The sequence below is a fragment of the Equus quagga genome, chromosome 16 (genome assembly GCF_021613505.1).
Source record: "Equus quagga isolate Etosha38 chromosome 16, UCLA_HA_Equagga_1.0, whole genome shotgun sequence".
NCBI classification, from domain to species: Eukaryota; Metazoa; Chordata; class Mammalia; order Perissodactyla; family Equidae; genus Equus; species Equus quagga.
In genome coordinates this window covers 67,946,155-67,965,914 of record NC_060282.1, presented here as the reverse complement: position 1 = coordinate 67,965,914, position 19,760 = coordinate 67,946,155, and the positions used below count along the sequence as shown (strand labels likewise).

Below are 19,760 nucleotides of genomic sequence, written 5' to 3'. Positions count from 1 at the left end.
TGTTCTCTTTATTATGTTGAAGTGATGATTGTCTTAATGTGGTCACCTATTGCTGAAAGACGGGCCTCCCTGTAGAAGGAATTGACAGTGACAGTCACTTGGGGACGAGGCCAGTCCTCAGAGAGGAAGCAAACTCTGAAGGTGTACAGGTTTGTGAGGCTGGTGTTGAGGGTCCTGCTAGGTATTGAGGGTTAGAAACTGCCCCTGTGCTGTGTAGACACATCATCTAGTTTTCATGTTACTTTTGCTTCACTCCCTTTTGTCACCCCATAGTCTTGAGGTATATACTTGAGGCTTGTCTGTACTGTGCTCAGAGACGTCAAGGAACGAAGGGTTCTAGGCTCATTTAGTGTCATTGCAGCAGTAATTAGGGAGAAAAACCCAAAGAGGTCGTCAATTTCTGAGAGGAGGTCGCAGTCTTATTCCCTCCCCCTAAGTGGATTTTTTCTCTCTACTTTAATATTTGCAGGTCATTGGGGGCCGGCCCAGTGGCGCAGCAGTTAAGTTCACACGTTCTGCTTTGGTGGCCCGGGGTTCACCGGTTCGGATCCCGGGTGCAGACATGGCACTGCTTAGCAAAAGCCATGCTGTGGTAGGCGTCCCATGTATAAACTAGAGGAAGATGGGCACGGATGTTAGCTCAGGGCCAGTCTTTCTCAGTAAAAAGAGGAGGATTGGCAGTAGTTAGCTCAGGGCTAATCTTCCTCAAAAAAAAAAAAAAATTTGCAGGGTATTTATTTTATTTTATTAAGGAAAGTTGATGTTTCCTCTCCAACTGGTTTATTGTGAAAAATAGACTGATGATATATGGAAATCCTCTACTACTATTCTGGTGTATACAGTAGGCTTCAGTAACTGTTCTCATTTCACGGAGAAGGAAGAGAAACATCTAGGGCAAAAATTAGCTACATTATTGGGAGAAGAACGGTTAAACTTCTCATAGTGTGTGGGGCCTTTTATTTTGTGGGGACTGACTGGTCTCCAGGTTCGCATGTTCCAGTTTTGGTGTCGAGTTCTCCCTGAGCCTCTTGTCTCTCTTTAAGGAAGATTAGTGTCTGCCCAGTAACTTTTTTTTTACTCTTCTGTAGTTCTGTTAAAGACTCTTATTGTGTGAATTTTTGGCTGAGCACCCTAATTAAAACCCCAGCGCTTCTACAGGAGCATTGTTTCAAACCTGCCAGTCCAGCACCAGCTTGTCTCCTTAATCAGAGGTGGATGAAACCTCACCCTTGCCCTCAAGAAGCTCGCAGTCTAGAGGGCAAGATACATTTTGGCATGCGGTCGTAATGATAGCAGTCATTTGCACATGCTCTGTCCAAATCCTTATTTCCTATTACTTGTCAGCACTCTGACTTTCTCAGTCTGATTTATATCTTTATCTTCTCAGGGAAACTGTTCCTGAGAACACCGTCAGCAATTTCTGCTTGCCCAATCAAGTAGAAACTGCATGATTCTCAGTAGCATTGGACGGTGTTGACCACTCTTTCCTTCTTGGAACAGTCTCTCGGATTCTGTGGTACTTGTCTTTGCTGCTCTTCCCCCTGCCTCTTAGGTAATTTCTTCTCACTCTCCTCCGCCAGTTCCTTTTCTACATGATTTTTTTTTTTTTAAAGATTTTATTTTATTTCCTTTTTCTCCCCAAAGCCCCGCCCCCCGCCCCGTACATGGTTGTATATTCTTCGTTGTGGGTCCTTCTAGTTGTGGCATGTGGGACGCTGTCTCAGCGTGGTCTGACGAGCAGTGCCATGTCCGCGCCCAGGATTCGAACCAACGAAACACTGGGCCGCCTGCAGCGGAGCGCGTGAACTTAACCACTCGGCCACGGGGCCAGCCCCTCTACATGATTTTTAAATGTAGAAGCTCCTTACGGTTTAGTTCTGTACTCCCGACTCTGTTTTTTCTATTTTCTCCCTGCGAGATCTTAACTATTTCTATGGATATGAATGCTGTTTTTATGTTAATGAGTCCTAATTTGGTATCTTTAGTCCTCTTGCAGATTCAAGCCTTGTAATTCAACTACATACATGAGATTAATATTTTTTCTAAATGTGTCTCTGGGCAAGAACACTACTCTTCAGAGAGTTACTGTCTTATGGTAGTTGCTTTATTGTGTTGGCTCTGACCATGGTAGGTGAGAGACAGAATTAAAAGGATGGTCATGTGAGATCTGTGAATTCGATGGGTTTGTCATTTTTCACCATCACATACATATAAATTGCGTATGTGTACCTACCTATAGCTTAGCAATTTTTAAACTGATGATATATCCTTTTCTATGTATCTATTTTAATTATGGCTTAGGAAGTTTTTTACATTTAGTATGGATGAAAAATTAAGTTATAAATCTAAATCTGTACTTGTTTAACTTATGATTAATTTTACTCTTTTTTTTTAATTTTTATTTTCTTCCTTTTTCTCCCCAAAGCCCCCCAGTACATAGTTATATATTCTTCATTGTGGGTCCCTCCAGTTGTGGCATGTGGGATGCTGCCCCAGCATGGCCTGACGAGCTGTGTCATGTCGGCGCCCAGGACTCGAACCAACGAAACACTGGGCCGCCTGCAGCGGAGCGCGCAAACCCAACCACTCGGCCATGGGGCCAGCCCCTGATTAATTGTACTTTTTGAAGTGTTTTATTAAGTTGATGGGAATAACAAAAGGATATCTTAAGATTGCCTTTCAGTTAATTTTAAGCATTGGTTTTAGAAAACTGAAGATTTCTCTGAGTGAATTAAGTTATAATAGAATGAAAAGTTGTAAAGAATAATTAGAAATTTAGTTAATTAATGTTTATATATAAGTAATAAGAGCTGAATGCCACTTTAAGGGGGTCTTGACATGATACTGCTGACCCTCTTAAAATGACTTTGGAAAATGAAATTACTTATTAAAGAGTTTCATTAGTTAAGAGTCATTGTCTGCACTGGAGGTAGAGCCCTTTAAACAAGAAAGAAAGAAAATATGAAAAGAAAGAAAACTTGAGCTTGTCTGAAGTATACGTAGAAGTTAAGCAGTTAATTTATAAATTATTCTTCTGTGGTCTAGATGGTATTTTTAGCACCATCAACTTAATAATTGGTGAAGAATTTCACCTTGCATATATAGTACACATTGTTTACATTATTAAGACTTTTGTAACATAACAATATTGGGATTTTACTATTATGTTTTATTAAAAAATATATATGAAAGCTATATTTTAGGATGTTTTTATATTGTATAAAATGTGTATAACATATGTAAAATAAAAGTATAATGTCCTCTTCAATAATCTGGAAATAGTTCCCATAGTTAAGTCTTGAAAGTATGTATGACTTTCCTCTTGATGTTATATGATTGAAACATGCTGAGTTAAAGGTATGTTTTATGTTCAATTGTTTGGAAGTTTTTGTGCTTTTAAGCAAAAAGTGGAAAAATACTGTACTAATCATGCATTAGGGGTGTATGCTTGCAATGGGTATGTGTTCAGATGTGTTTGACTGGAACTGTTGAAAAATGTTAAGTAATTTGAGCGGTCCTTCTAGCTTTTTCTTCTTTTCCCCATGTGTCCTCTTCATTTCTACAGCCCGTCTGACTGGCTTGATGACTGAGGTGGTGCTGCTTACATAACAAGAAGACCCATGAGAGGACCGTGTTGGAGCATGAAGTGTGGCAGCTGTAGGGCTCCCCTTTTGGTTCGTCATCTCTTTCCAATAGCACGTGCCATAGGCTCTGTTGTCCATGGGAAATCAAGTTAGGTGTTCTGTTGGCAAATACATTTTCCTTTGCATACCCATGCTGATGTCTTGGTGATGACTTCCTTTGATTGGTGGCAACTTGGGTTGAGAAAGTTGTGAAGCTGCATTTGGATCAGGAAAAAATAATGTCAAGATTCATGAACACTGTCACCCAGGGGTGGATGATATGGCGAATATACTTTGCTTTTCTTGTTTGTACCATACCCAAAACCTCAAGAAGGCAGTTTTTGGGTTGATCACGTTTTTGCCATCTTCTTTTTCAAATCAAGTTGGCAAAAATAATAGCAGCATCAAAACAGTGAACTTCCACAACCGCCTAGTGGGTCAGACCGTGCATGGACTTTGCACTCAGACTCTGGATTAGAATCCAGGCTTTGCCACTGGCATTAGCTTTGTGACCTTGGACAAAGTGCTTCGCTTCTTGGGTAAGTTTCCTGTATCTGCAAAATGGAGATGATAGTAGCAGTACCTACCTCATAGGGCTGTTAGGAAGATTTAATGAGGTAACACACACAAAGCCCTCCACCCGCTGCTCACAAAATAAGCCTTCAATAAATGATAGCTAGTGATGTTGGTGGTGGTGGTGGTTGCTTTCTCTGGCTCTGTTCCTAACTGTTTATTTAAAAAATAAAAAATAATAATAAAGTAGAATAAAATATTGAGCGCATCTCCTCCTACTCTTCCTCCACCTTTTAAAAAATCACCAACCCGTGCGGCCGGCCCCGTGGCTGAGTGATTAAGTTCGCGTGCTCTGCTTCGGCGGCTCAGGGTTTTGCTTGTTCGGATCCTGGATGCGGACACGGCACCGCTCATCAGGCCACACTGAGGCAGCGTCCCACATGCCACAACCAGAGGCACCCACAACTGGAATATGCAGCTATGTACTGGGGGGCTTTGGGGAGAAGAAGGAGGAAAAAAAAAAAAAGATTGGTAACAGGTTAGCGCAGGTGCCAAGCTTTTAAAGAAAAAAAAATCATCAACCTATACCTTTAATGCTGCCAGAAATCTTTTTTGTGTGATTTGGGCTCAGTCCTGATATTTTATAGTGATGTGTTACCTGTGCAGCTAGTTGCTGCCCTTGTTGGCCAGTGTTCACACCACCATCTGCTGATAGAACTACGTGCATGCCTTAGAGGCCACGATGCACAAGTAACCTGAACTATCACACAGAAGAGCAGGGGCAGTGAGGTACATTTTAAAAGATCATTTAAAATTTTTTAACATTTAAAAAATTGAGATATAATTTGCATACTGTAAAATGCACCCATTTTAAGTGTATTAAAAGATTAGTTTTAGTAAATTTTTCCAGTTGTGTGTGTCTCATGCTTCTTAGGCATGTTTCTTTAGCATCACCACAATCCAGTTTTAGAACAATTCTGTCAGCCCTAAAAGTCTCTTGTCCGTTCAGTGCATTTTCACTTCCTTTCCCTGACCCAGGACACCACTGATCTGTTTTCTGTCTCTATAGTTTTACTTTTTCTAGAAATTTCAAATAAGTGGAATCATACAATATGTTGTCTTTGTGTCTGGCCTTTTTCATTTAGCATAATGCTTCTGAGCTTCATTCATGTTGCATATGTCGTAATTCCTTTCTTTTTATTATTGAGTAGTATCCCATTGTGTCAATGTACCACATTCTAAAAAGTCCATTCTCCAATTGGTAAACATTTGAACTGTTTCCTGTTTTTGGCTATTCTGAACATAACTGCTAGGAACATTCGTCTACAACTCTTTTTATGGTTATCTGTGGCCAAGAGAAATGAAAACAGACCTTGGTGTGAAATTGTTGGGTTATATGGTGAGAAACTTCCAAGCTGTTTTCCAAAATGGCTGTACCTTTGTACTTTCCACCAGCAAGGGATGTGATTTGCGAGTTCTAGCTTGTTCTTGTCATTGTCAGCACCTGAGATACTTTACTGGATGTCTACAATGTTTCATTTTGGTTTGAATTTCCATTTTCCTGATGACTAATGGTGTTTAGTACTTTTTTTTGTCTTTTTTCCGTTGTATATCTTCTATGATGTTATCAAATAGTTTGCTCATTTAAAAAAGTTGAATTATTTGTTTTATTGTTGAGTTTGAGTCCTTTATATATTCTAGATAGACATCCCTTATCAGATAATTATTTAACTCTTTATATATTCTAAATGCATGTACTTTATCAGATAATTATTTTGCCAATATTTTTTCCCACTCTGTGGCTTGTGTTTTCATTTTTAAAATTATGTCTTTTGAAGAGCAAAAGTTTTAATTTTAATGGAGTTCAACTTAGTGTTTTTCTTTGATGGTCTTTTTCTTTTTATGTTTTTCTTCTTTTATGTATTTGGTGTTATATCTAAAAATTTTTTGCCTAATCCTTGATAATTTTCTCCAAATGCTTTCTTCTACCACTTTTGTGGTTTTAGGTCTTACTTTTATATCTATCGTCTTAGCCATTTTGAGTTAATTTTTGTATGGTGCAAGGTCAAGGTCAGGGTTCCTTTTTACCCCCTCCATTTATGTAGCCAGTTTTTGCACCACTTGTTGAGAGGACTGTCCTTTCCTTGCTGAATTACCGTGCCACCTTTGTTGAATATGAATTGATATGAATGTGTAGGTGTGTTTCTGGACTCTTTCCTCCTCTGTTGTTTATCCTTGTGCCAATACATACCGCAGTGTTCTGAATATTGTAGCTTTATAGTAAGATTTGAAATCAGGTAGTATCTTTCAACTTCTGATGCAGCTTTAAAGCAGCCCTAGTTCAAAATTTTTCAGCAGCCTCTGTGTTTATGTGTCTCTCTGGAGGATTATGGGCAGGTAAAGTCGTTAGGACATGCCAGGAAGTCACTTCTACCTTGGGGTGGGATAGGCCTGAAGCTTCTATTTTTCATCACTTTATTGAGTTATGCGTCATAGCCAGCAGCATTGAACAGGGTCATACTTGGCAGGATCATGATTATTATGCCTACTGTGTGCCAGGTGCTTCATGCAATTATCTCATTGAGTACTTCCAAGGTGCTGCAAAGAGCACATCATTATCCTCTTTTTATAGTTGAGTCTGCAGTAACATTTCCTAGGTCATATACCTAAGCTGCTGCTAGTGATGTAATAGTGTTAACAGTGGCAGTATTTACATGGTAAAGCCAGATTCTGAAGCCTGGTCTGTCTGATGATGCTTAAAAGATGACATGTATCCCTCTGCTTTTCTTGCAAGGTTTCTGTCTTTCCTGCTGTCCCCTCTCCTTCCCTTGAAATGCTTTCTATAGGAGCTTTGTGAAAACTGTCAGGACTGATAGAAGAGTAGTGGGATGTTTATTTATTACAGAGTTGTTATTGCCTGTACTACTGCTTTAAATGGCTATTATTTTCCCTTAGTAACTTATAAAACGTTTTGTATTCTATGCTTTAAGTATTTTATTAATTCCTTTTGTTTAGAATGTTACACCAAGATATAATATTACACTGTGGAAATTATCCTCATCTTCGTGTCTCTTATATCTTCATGTGTCATTTCTCTGTCTTTACCATGAATGCATTGGCACTTTTTCCTCATATTAGCACATTAATACAAACTTACTGAATAGTATCGATCAAGCAGTAATAGTTTAATATCATCATTCCTATGAAGATCACAAGTTTTAGCTCTTGATTGTTGCATAGCATGATGTCCTTGAGGAAATTAGTTGTTGGTATGGAATTACAATGGCCTTAAGTAGGCCAGCTTAGTGAATACATTCACCCAGGGTGAGTGACGGGGAAGAGCTGACGAATCCTGTTACGTCACAGTTTATTGCATTCTGCTCACTGCCACTTGAGGAGAATCCATTTGTTTTACTTAGTGGGATAACTTATTTGCGTACAGATTTCCTTTTGCTTTTCATGAATCGTCTCTAACACCCTAGCTGCATTTCATCACATGTGGTGATCTCTAGACCGATCAAAAATCAAAAAGCAATTTTTTTCCTATTTGTTTCCCCTTTAGACCACTTAGATTATGAAATCAGATGTTTCCAGTGCCCTAGAAAAATGGTAATTTGGATATTAAATTAACATTGGTTTTTTCCTACTATTAGGTTGTGTTTATTATTCTAAAGAGTTAAGGACTCTTAAGAGAGTTAATACTGTTTTAAGTTTGATAATTAATTGAAGTGTGAATTATTACAGATTGGTGTCACCTGAAGGAAAAAAAATCTAGTAGCTCAATTGTAAAAACATTCCTCGAAGCTGATTAAATCTAGCAGTATATAATAGTTTTTAAGAAAAAGACATGCTAGTAGCAATGAAGCATTTTTCTTGGGCCCCTCAAATAGTAGTAAACACGAATACACGTAAAATAGCAGCACGTGTTTGTTGTGTTCATACTCCTCACTAGGCATCTTGGAAACAAACTTCTTTGGCGCAGTGGAAGTGAGCCTTGTGTGTGTCAGAGAAAATGCCGCAGGGTCCTTCACAGTTAAGCCCTTTGTTCTCAAAGATACACACCCCGAAGAAACTTGGTGAGCGGTTGCGCACATTGTTGAAAATGTCCGGTTCCTTTTCTTGTCCACATTTGCTCTTGCAGATTGTTGTATTATGAGGTAGATTTTTATTTGCAAAATTATAAGCCTTTCGATTCTGTATAGATCAAGTGGTAAATCACAGCAAATGGAGATCACTGTGTGCATTTTACTCATTTCTTTATTCAGCAAACACCGATGTGCACTGTTATCGGGTGCTAGGCACTGGGCTAGCCCCAGGAGGGCAGTGGAAATGGGTCGCTCGAGCCCCCGCTGCTTTTACTCAGCTTTCACTCCTAGTGTTGGACAAGCATTTACAAGAAAGTGTGATAAGTGGCATGGTCGGAGCTCAAAATTTGTGTGTTGGACACCTCATAATGCGCAATGAAATGTGGCCTTACATAAGCCTGCTTCTTGATTTTAATGGAGAGGTGTTATTATGAGTATTACTTTGTATATTGGGTGTAAACATCACATCCACTCTAACGGGTCTAACAGGGTTCTGCGTTTTTAAATTCATGTTTCTTTGTTTATATTGCAGATTTCTCCTGGATTTGGCTACAAATTTATAGATCTTCTGCACTGTGTACAGGCACAGGTAAGTTAAAATTAAGCTTTTCTGTCTGAATATTTTGATTTTTAAGTAAAATCAAATACTTAAAAATTATTCTATTTTTAGTTTAGCAAATAGTATGTAAATAAAATGAATATAAATAAAATACAAAATAGTTGTGTACTTTTTTATTATGAAAATTCTCTATGACTGTGTTAGAGATGACATTCGAAGGTAAAATGACAGCTGTTATCAGTGTTTATATCTTTGGGAAAAGTTTCCGTCTCTACCCATTGGAAGGGATGAATTGTCATTTCATAGCCTGACAAAATGTTTACATTTATTTTTATGTGTAAGTAAAAGAATAGCTGTTATAGATTTTGGCAGCAAATTTTAGTCTTACGGAGGTAAATGCTTCACATTTAGTGAGCAGGCTTTTCTCGTCCAACCAGTCTGAAATAGCTTCCCAGTCTCTCCTTATCACACAATGCTGATTTATTTTTATCATAATATTTATTATCATGTGACATATTCTTATTTATTTCTTTCTTTATAGTTTCCCCTACTAGAATATAAGCTCTGTGAACATTGGGACCCTCTTGGCTTGTTAACAATAGTATCCCTAACCCTTAGGATAGGCCTGGTGTATAGGAGCGACTGGATAAATGTTTGTTAAAGTAACGATTGGGTAACAAACATCAAGAATTTATTTACGTTCAGAGTTACGGAGTGCTGCATCTGTAAATACAAACTAGAAATAGTTTCTTGTACTTATTTCTAAATGTGAGATTAAGTTATATCAGACACTTGAAGTATGTAGTTCTTAAATGTTATAAGAAATTATCTGTGTTGCATACTTTATGAACTCAAGTATGCTCAGTCAGGGTACAGTTCAGAGGCTCGTGCTTCCAGTTCTGTTTTTATTGTGTCACTACCCTAGAAGGTTCTCAGGATCCGGTGACGGACAACCTGCAGCAGGTGCCTCTCGCCTCCTCCCTGCATCTGGATCACGCCACCAGTGGATGTGTTTTGTGATATCTTTGTGGAGAGCAAAGTAGATTTGAAAGCTGTCCAGTTTTGTCTCTAAAAATCAAATAAGTTAAAATGTTTCCACAACTTGTCACTGTATACAAAATTTAACTGACTGAATTAGTTTTTCTGTTTCTAGATTGGGGGAATTTTTAAGTCATTTTTCTACCACCTTTATTTATTTATTTATTTAATTTTTATTTTTATTTCTTTTGCTGAAGATTTGCCCTAACTGAATACCTGTTGCCTATCTTCCTCTTTTTTTTTTTGGCTTGAGGAGCATTCACCCAGAGCTAACATCTGTGCCAATCTTCCTCCGTTTTGTGTGTGGGTCACTGCCACAGCGTGGCTGCTGCTGAGTGGTGTGGATCCACACCCGGGAACCCAGCCCAGGCTGCCGGATGCAGAGCATGCTAAACTTAACCACTAGGCCACGAGGCTGGCCCCCTGCCCTCCTTATTGATGTCTGAATTCCTTATCAAAAACAGCTATAACATAAGCTGACCACCCCTCTGCTTGTATCTTTGGCAGTTGTCTTTAAGTATTCCAGGATATTGGTTGCCGTTATTGTGTTCTTGTTTCTTTTCTTTTTTGACCTATTTTACCTTTTTTAGGCTTTAGTCTCTCTTTCTGCCACTATGATTTTTCATTTATAGAAAGAACTAAGTCTGGCCTTTAGGGTTGTTTTTTTTTAAAGTAAAATTTTAGGAGTTAAACGGCTGTTTCTTATTCGCATCTAATTTACAAGTGCAACTTGCAGAGATTCCTTTGTTGATACTAACAGCAGCTATTCGTTACTGCTCTCTTACTGTGTGCCAGGCATTATGTGAGTGCTTTCAGTTATCTTCAGAATAACAGATAAGGAAATTGAAGCTTAGAGAGGTTAAGTGATTTTTCCAAGGTCACATCACATAAGTGGCAGTTTGCCACTCCAGAGACCTTGATCTTAACCACTGAGCTCCATTTTCTGCCTAAATAGCCCTGAATACAAGCATATTTGTGGCAGTAAGTGTAATGTAGGAAAATCATATTTATATTTAAGGACTTCAAAATTAATTTAAAAGTCAAACATTATTTTGCTTATGTTTCGTTAGCAGGTCTTAACTTTTAACCTTTATTTCAAACTGTGAAAGAGGATGACTCATTTGAAGTTTAATGACTACCTAAACAATTTAAAGTTCCACTCTGGCACTTTCATTGCTGCATACTCACTCTTTTGGGGGCAGGTGCATGGGGGAAAGCCGTTTGAATTCCTTTTTCTGTTATAAACATGGTATGCTGTGAATCAGCATTCTTTATCCCTTGCAGTATTAGAAATTTTAGGTTACTGGTGGCATCTGTGGTTTTTTGGATGAATCACTTTACCTACAGAGAACAGGTTGTGTGAAATATGGCAACTATACAATTACTTAGAACCCTATCTTGGAAGGTGTAATAATTTATATCTCTGGAGGAAGCTGTTTTTTTTTGTTGTTGTTGAGGAAGATTTGCCCCGAGCTAACATCTGTGGCAATCTTCCTTTAGTTTGTATGTAGGATGCCGCCACAGCCTGGCTTGATGAGTGGTGTGTAGGTCCATGCCCAGGATCCGAATCCATGAACCCCAGGCCGCTGAAGCAGAGCGTGCAAACTTAACCACTGTGCCACTGGGCTGGCCCCCCAATTTTTTAATTATTTGAGAAATGAAGTGGCATAGTTTTGAGGTAGAGCAGAGTTGGTTCAAATAGAACTTAGCTTTCCTTATTTAGTTTATTTTCGAGGCGGAGAAGGACAGATTATATAAAAATATTTTGAGTCTTAAGTGTATAATACTGTGGATAAAATGTTCTTGAAGACAGTGTTGTTGAATACATGTTAAAATCTTTATTTGAAAACATGATTAATTATATTTCCTCACGCTTTCTGAAAGGATTGTATCTGTGAGTGTAAATGCAAATTCCGGGTTTGAGTATATGGAAAGGAAATTCTGTGGTTTGAATTAAAAAGACAAAATTTATTTAACAGCCTGAACTATGCTTCTTAATCTGTAGCTACATTAGTATTTCCATTCCAGCCTCCCATCTTAGCATTTTTACAGTTAGCCAATAAGATTTTCCTAGAATTGATAGTCAAAACAGAAGCAGACGTTAGATAAATGTGTTTGAAATGTAGCCTTGAGATGTAATTTTCCTTTCACTGTGGAAACTGAACTCACTGTGGATTCTTATATACTCTGGATTTATTTATAAGTTTTTCTCTGTGCCGAGATTTGGGCTGGGCGGGTGAAGAATTGTTCACAAGGGAGAGCCTGACTCTTCGGTACTAACGTATGGAGAGAGAAGTTCAATGAAGCGTAATAGACTTCTTATGATACTAATACACGTTGTTGTTATATGCTAATTGCTCAGTGCTGAACATTATATTAAGCATATCCAGACATAAAAGAAAGTATGTCCGTATTGGATATGACGTGGTTGAAAGTACATTCCAAATGAATATTTGTTGGACTTTGAATTCTCTCTTTGGTGGTAGGTGTGAGAAGATTTGTGATTAGATCTGACTTAACCGAGAGGTGTGTCAGTGCCCAGGAAGACGGGCAGCTTGACGTGAGCTCCAGATCTGCGGCTTGAGCACTGTCCACTGAAAGTCAGGATTAAGCTAAACAAAAATTTAGAATATTTAAATGTGTGTCTTTTGCTTTAGGCAAAAACCTGCCGGCATTTAATTGTATTGCTCCTTTTGTGATATTTCCTTCAAGTGTCAGCATGGTAGGCACTGTGATCTGGAAAGTAACAAATATTTTGACAGCTGACAAAATGCCCTCAATCGTTTATTCAAACTAGAATCCTAATCCTAGCCCCCCTGTGTAGACTCCTCTGCTCTTAGTCTGCAGAATGGACTGCTGGGCTCGGGACAAAATAGACTTACTGCCAGTGGAAGTTACCATCCAGTGGGTGTTATTGACGCAAAGCCATCAGTTGGAAATTACTTTTTAAAGCATTTTTACTCTTCTGCTTTCCTCTCTTCTTTGTGCACATGTTAGTGTAAACAGATTGGCTTACTTTTCCCCATAAAACTAAATTCATGCAGCACCCTTAATTCTCCTCTCTCTTCCTCCTTCTCTTTACCTTCAGGCCATCCTTCCTTCCTCTGGCTCCCCTTCCCTTCAGGAACTTTTATTAGTAATTTATATTGTGCTAGCCATGCTAAGTGCTGTGGGAAATATAAAGAATAATTACCAAAAATTATTAAACTGGAAAAGGAATATTAATGCAAATTTAACTCCATATTTCCTTGCTCAGTATTTTTACATTGACGTTTGGCTTTCTGGTTTTTCTTTTAAGGAAAAAAACTAAGCATTGATTTCTGAATGATATGTCTTTTCCTACTAAAAGTCTTAATCTTTGCATATGAGTAGAGAGGTTAAGGCAACAGCAACAACAAGAGCTGTCTATCGTAAGTGAACGTGTTGTTTATGTGGAGTTGATAGTGCTTTGAAAGTGTGCTCCTGGAAAGGTCCACACCTCGTGAGGCGGGTGTGTTGTGCTTAGTGGGGTTGAGACAATCACAGAGTCCAGGTAGTCTTCGTTCCTTTATTTATTTATTGTGGTCACATTGGTTTATAATTATATAAGTTTCAGGTGTACGTCATTATATTTTGACTTGTGTATAGCCTACATTGTGTTCACCACGAAAAGTCTAGCTGCTGTCTGTCAATGTGCAAACGGGCTCGTTTACCCCTTTACCCTCCCCCCACTCCTTTCCCCTTTGGGAACCACCAGTCTGTTCGCTGTGTCTTTGTGTTTGTCTGTTGTTGTTGTTTCTTCTATCTTCCACGTACGAGTGAAATCATAACGGTATTTGTCTTGCTCTGTCTCTTTATTTCGCTTAGCATAATATCCTTCAGGTCCATCCATGTTGTTGCAAATGGTGATTTCATGTTTTTTTTTTGTAGCTGAGTAATATTCCATTGTGTGTTTTTGTGTACGTGTGTGTGTGTACATACACGTATTCTTTTTCCATTCATCCGTTGATAGGCACTTAGGTTTCTTCCAAGTCTTGGCTATTGTGAATAATGCTACAGTGAACATAGGGATGCATTTATCTTTTCAAATTAATGTTTTTGTGTTCTTTGGATAAATCCCCAGAAGTAGAATAGCTGGATCATATGATAGTTCTATTTTTAATTTTTTGAGAAATCTCCATACTATTTTGTGTAGTGGCTGCACCAATTTGCATTCCCACCAGCAGTGTACAAGAGTTCCCTTTTCTCCACATCCTTTCTGACACTTATTTCTTGTTTTCTCTTTTTTGAAGATTGGCACCTGAGCTAACAACTGTTGCCAATCTTTTTTTTTTTTTTCCTGCTTTATCTCCCCAAACTGCCCCATACATAGTTGTATATCTTAGTTGCAGGTCCTTCTAACTGTGGCATATGGGATGCCACCTCATTGTGGCCTAACGAGCAGTGCCATGTTCACGCACAGGATCCCAACCAGCGAAACCTGGGCTGCCGAAGCAGAGCGCGTGAACTTAACCACTCGGCCATGGGGCCGGCCCCCATCTTGTTTTTTTTTTTTTTAAGATTTTATTTTTTTCCTTTTTCTCCCCAAAGCCCCCCGGTACATAGTTGTGTATTCTTCGTTGTGGGTTCTTCTAGTTGTGGCATGTGGGACGCTGCCTCAGCGTGGTCTGATGAGCAGTGCCATGTCCACGCCCAGGATTTGAACTAACGAAACACTGGGCCGCCTGCAGCGAAGCGCGCGAACTTAACCACTCGGCCACCGGGCCAGCCCCCCCCCCATCTTGTTTTTTTAATAATAGCCATTCTGATGGTCATGAGGTGATATCTTATTGTGGTTTTGATTTGCATTCCCTAATAATTAGTGATGTTGAACATCTTTTCATCTGCCTGTTGGCCATCTGTATATCTTCTTTGGAAAAATGTCTGTTCATATCCTCTGCCCATTTTTTGATTGCGTTTTTTGTTGTTGTTGATTTTGGATATCAACCCCTTATCTGATGCATGATTTGCAAATATTTTCTCCCAGTTGGTAGCTTGTCTTTTCGTTTTGTTGATGGTTTCCTTCAGGCAGTCTTCATTTAGAAAGGTGGCATTGCTATTTTCTGTGAGTACAGACAGGCAAAGTGATGTTAGTAGGCCTAGTTGCATTGCTGAAAAATATACCAGAAATATAGGAGAATCTGATTTTTCTGGTTAATTCAAATTCTGGAATAGCAAAATTTAGCATTACACACAGCAATTTGAAAACATATTTTTTAAATAAAATTTATAAGGATGTTTCTTAGATTGTAAGAGAGTTGAGTTCAGTTTAGAGCTGTTTTACTATGAGAGCACCATTTGTTTTTGAACTGAGAGTTTCTATGTGTGACTTCTCTTGTCATAGCTGGTATTCTTTAGAAATACTTAAAATTAAGAGTATTAGCAGTGTGTACCTTATATAGATCTTTTGGGTTAGGATGTCTTGGAGGAGGTAGCACTGGGGTCAGTCTTCTGAGAAAGAGAGAGTGCACTCTGCTTTCTCAGCTCTGCTTTTCTGTACTACAGAACAGGTGCATGTGTGCACGGGAGTGGGGAGAAGGGCTTTGCAGATTGTTAATAAAATGTATATCCTCCTGCCCTTTTCTGTTATTGACCTTTATATTTCAATTCAAACTTGTATATCCTACTTATCTGGAGAGTAGAGTTATTGTTAGCTTTAAGGGGAGGTCTCTGATAAGTAGAAAGTGCTACCTATAGTGACTTTAGAAATACCTGGCATTTGATTTGGGGTCAGTTAGTAAGATTTTTAGCTATGCCGTTCCCTTTCACTTTGAAAGGAAAGTGACAAATGTATGTTATTTTCTAGGCAGGTGTTGAATTTGAGCCAGCTGACCTTGCCAGCATCCCCTGCATGATAAAATAGCAAATAAAATCACACTGCTTCCATTAAAAACCTCACAGTTTATTTTTGAAGCTCAAATCATTTTTGTTGCTTTCCACTGTTTACAACATCTAGATGTAAAGGATAAATTGAGCATTTATTTATAAAATTACTCATATCCATAAAATAAATTAAGTGGGTTTTTTTTCTGTGATTCTTTGGCATTAGGTTATAGATGTTTCCATTGAGACTCAGAAAAGCTGTGGAAAACCAGAGAAGTTAACAGTAAATTTTGCAAATTGTGATTTTAACCTAATTCCATGCATTAGATTGTCTAAGCATTGTTTGCTGCCTCATGAATGATTCATGGATGTCTCCAATCCATGGAAATGTATTTTTTGTCCTGGTGTCAGCTACACTTGTGCCTTCTCATCCTACAAGAGCAAAGGGAGAGTAAGAAGTACATAGACTTTAATATTGGCTAAATGGAAATTTAACCATTTACTCTAAATGTATGTAGTCCAGTTTTGGAGGATCTCCTAAGTACATGTCTCCACGCAAGGTTGATTTTGTGGCACCATAGTCTATAGAATTGTGTGCCTTCACTACTTTCTGAGGAATTCAAAAATATTGAATTGATTTGGAATTGATTAATTTGAGGACTCCACTTTCTTTAAACCAACAGTTTTGGTCTTTCTTGGTGCCGGTTATAGACATTTCATAAGCAGAAATCATACACTTGAAATTTTGTAGTTTCAGCCTAAAGGAATGGAAGTTTGTTACCTGTCCACATCACAGGATTGGAGCACAGTTTTGCTGCACCTCCTTGAGAAGTGACAGGACTGAAAAGCAGGAGTGTGATAGGCCGGGTGACCTTCAGTGGAGAGATGAGTGGGGAAGCTTACAAGAGACCAGCCAGTGCCTTCCTTATCTGAGTCCTGAGACTTTTAAGTCTTTACCACACTAGAAAAGATTGTCTTTAACAGAAGCAACTGTGTCATAATTATTGAACTGGTAGCTTAAGTAAGAATAGAAAGAGGAGAGGCCAAAAGGAACCAGTTGATCTCTCAGTTTCTTTCAATTCTTGGCCATTAAAAAAGCTATTTGATCTAGATTTCTATGTCTTCCTTTTATATGGCAGTTTTATTACAGTTCAGAAAATAAACTTCTTTTTCTAGGTTTTAAAAGAGTGTGAAAATAGGAGATAGTTTTGCACTAAGGTATTTTGTAAACTATATTGCGACTACCCATGCTATTATATTTGAATAGAAAAGAAATGTAAAATTCCTTTCATTTAAAATAAACATCTGTTAGACAAATTAAGTTGGTTTCAAATGTATATATTTTTGTATATAATGGCAGATTTTGTTTTAGTAACCCAGTGGAATCTAGATTTTCTTTGGAACATTTAGGTTTTTCTCTAAGGTAGAAGTTAGATGTGTAATGTTGCTGCTGCTTCAAAATATCCACAAGGTTTCATAAAATCTTTATTGTCTAACACAGAAATTAGTACTTCTTTGAACTTGTTAACTGACGTATTTATATGTCAAGGTCATGTTCAAACTTTAAAGTATCTTTTGAAAATATAAAATGATAGCTTTTTGTAAAATACTGCTATCTTTTAACTGCATTTTTGTTTTAACATATCCTAGGTGCCAATGCATATTGCTTTAAACCATGAGTGCTCACTGTATCTATTTCCCATCTTCTTATTTTTTTCCCTCCTCATTTAAAAAAAACCAAAAACCAAAAACCTTTCCCCTTTCACACCGCAGTGGCTTGTCACCACAGTTGTTAAACCCCAGAGCCCAATGCTGCCTGCAGTACTGGCCACAGTCCCCACAGATGTTCTGCCGTGGTGACCGTGCTCGAGTCCCTGTGGGATCCAGGGCTACCACACGAGGAGCCACACGCGTTCTTCCTTCTTAACCCTTTCTCATTTTAGAGATAGAAAATGAGGCATTTGTTTATTATTTATTTATTCTAATAAATTTGATACTTTTGGCTTATGATATTTCCACTTCGGTGCATTTTTAATTAAGTCCTGAGTTTTACTGAGGTTTCTCTTGATTCAGGGTCCTAGAGCCTACTGGATTTCCAGGACTAATTATGAAAATAACATACCTGGTCATTGTTTATATACCACAATGAGATTTCATGAGGTAGTTAAAGTTTTCACGGTGTTTTGAGGCAGAGGCAGATGTAGGTTACCTTGAAGGGTAGAGAGAGTAAAGGAAAAACAAACATTTACTATGAATTTTGGCAAGACATGGTTCTTGGCCTTTACGTGTGTTGTATCAATTTACACTCGGGATAAATTCTTTGTGGCAGAATGTGAAGTGTGTTCTGATCGTGTCTAAATTCTCTTTGATTTGAAGTTGACACTAAGCCACTTTTTATTTTCAAAGCATTTGCATTTTATATCCTGGGCCATAATGTTTATAGTGAAACAGAACTTTATGTCTTTCAACTCATCTACTTTTAATTGAATCTTGTAACAATTGCAAAGACATTTTGTGCTACCTTCTATAGTAGTTAAGTGGGAAAGATGATTCTGATCTCAGAAAAGGAAAGTTTTCATTAACTTGATCCCGTCAGATGCCTCAAAATGGTCTTTGTCAGAAGAAAGTGCTCAGAAGTTGTAAATCAAGGCTGTGAAGGAAATTGAGTAAGAAAAATCCTACTTCATTAAAATCTTTTTTTTACTGTCTAGAGCAACATGTTGGTTAATATTTTTTCATGGTTTTAGTCACAGAACATTTTTAACGTTAACGGCTGCCCATATATGCACGTGTAATTTTTCTGCATCAATATGTCATTACATATATAAATTTGTTTTATCTAAAATAACATTACTATATTACCAAAGATTAATAATCATGATGGGACGCCAAACAGGTGGAAAGTAGGACGTGAACACAAATTAAGATGTTTATGTTTCAGTCAGTCATCTATTTAATTAAATGTACGGTTTACTTATATTTGATTACATTTCATAGTTAGAGGCCAACAGCAATGTGGTTTCAATACAGAGACATGAATGTGGAACCAAGTATTATTAACACAAGATCCTGTTTCAATCATAGTACAAATGGCATAGAAAGTTCTTGGAACTGAGATATCATTTATAGTTGCTAGCGTGCATATTGGGCATATCATGTGCCAGGTAGTATTCTAAACTCTTCTGATAGTAATCCACATAATCTTCAAAAGAAACTTAAGTAACCGCAAGTAACTGCTGTCATGATCTTATTTTAGAGTTGGGAAAATGAAGGCACTGAGAGGTTCAATTGACTCACCCGGTGGTGTTCACCTAATTTAATTTAGCTAGTTAGAGGCAGAATTGGGATTCAAACCCAGTCTGTCATTGGTAGTTTGTTTTTTTTTAAACCAGAAATTGGGTCTATTTGGGAATAGCAGGGGAATTGCAATTCAGGAAGCACATGCTATAGCAGGCTACAGGCGAGTCCCTGAGGGTTTGGGGCGATTTGTATGTCTAGGCAGGAAGGACAAAGCCGGGGAAGTCCAGCCAGAGTCCAAGCAGTGAGTTCATTGGCTTGAGGATGGGGAGTGACTCTTGGTGGGTGTTCATTGGTCAGGAGCAAAGTCTCCGTCTTCTATAAATCAGGCATTTAATTGAAATCAGTCTCGCCGTTCTTAAGTTCCGTTCTTCTGAGGGCCCCTGTGTGAGATTTTCCGTTCAGATCTTCCAGTTCCACTTTAGATTGAAATCCTTTTACATTTTCTCCTCTTGATCAAGATCTTTTGCAGAAAACATCGTTGATTAACATGTCATTTAAGCCATGTTTTTCTTCTTTCTTTTTTTTTTTGTTCAAAGACACTGTCAGATAGCGTACATGACTTTCAGAGCTGAGAATGACCCTCCTCAGGTGTCTTGTCCCATGGAGGAGGGAAATGGCAAGTGGATTTCATTGGCCTCCCTTGGACAGTGAAAGGAACTAGAAATAAAGAATCTCAGTCGTGCTCCTCTAGAGTGGTCAGCTCAGTTTCCGTGGTCAGTTGACTTTTAGGATAAGCATAAAAACGATGTTTTAATACTGCACATGTTGGTAGTGTTTTGCCTGTGAAAGTTTGCGTATTAC

At 38.2% G+C, this 19,760-nt stretch overlaps 1 protein-coding gene and 1 pseudogene across 7 annotated transcripts in view; one reads left to right on the top strand and one right to left on the bottom strand.

Moving 5' to 3' along the window:
* NCOA2 (nuclear receptor coactivator 2) overlaps positions 1-19,760 on the top strand; it is a 267,879-nt gene that overhangs the window by 82,170 nt on the left and 165,949 nt on the right. For all 7 annotated transcript variants that reach the window (XR_006885610.1, XM_046642258.1, XM_046642263.1 and 4 more), the window contains exon 2: positions 8,754-8,810. The gene's annotated coding sequence lies outside the window, so the exon portion shown is untranslated. The remainder of the gene's footprint in view (positions 1-8,753; positions 8,811-19,760) is intronic.
* Positions 1-19,760, bottom strand: part of LOC124227850 (carbonyl reductase [NADPH] 3-like) — a 128,216-nt pseudogene that overhangs the window by 80,336 nt on the left and 28,120 nt on the right.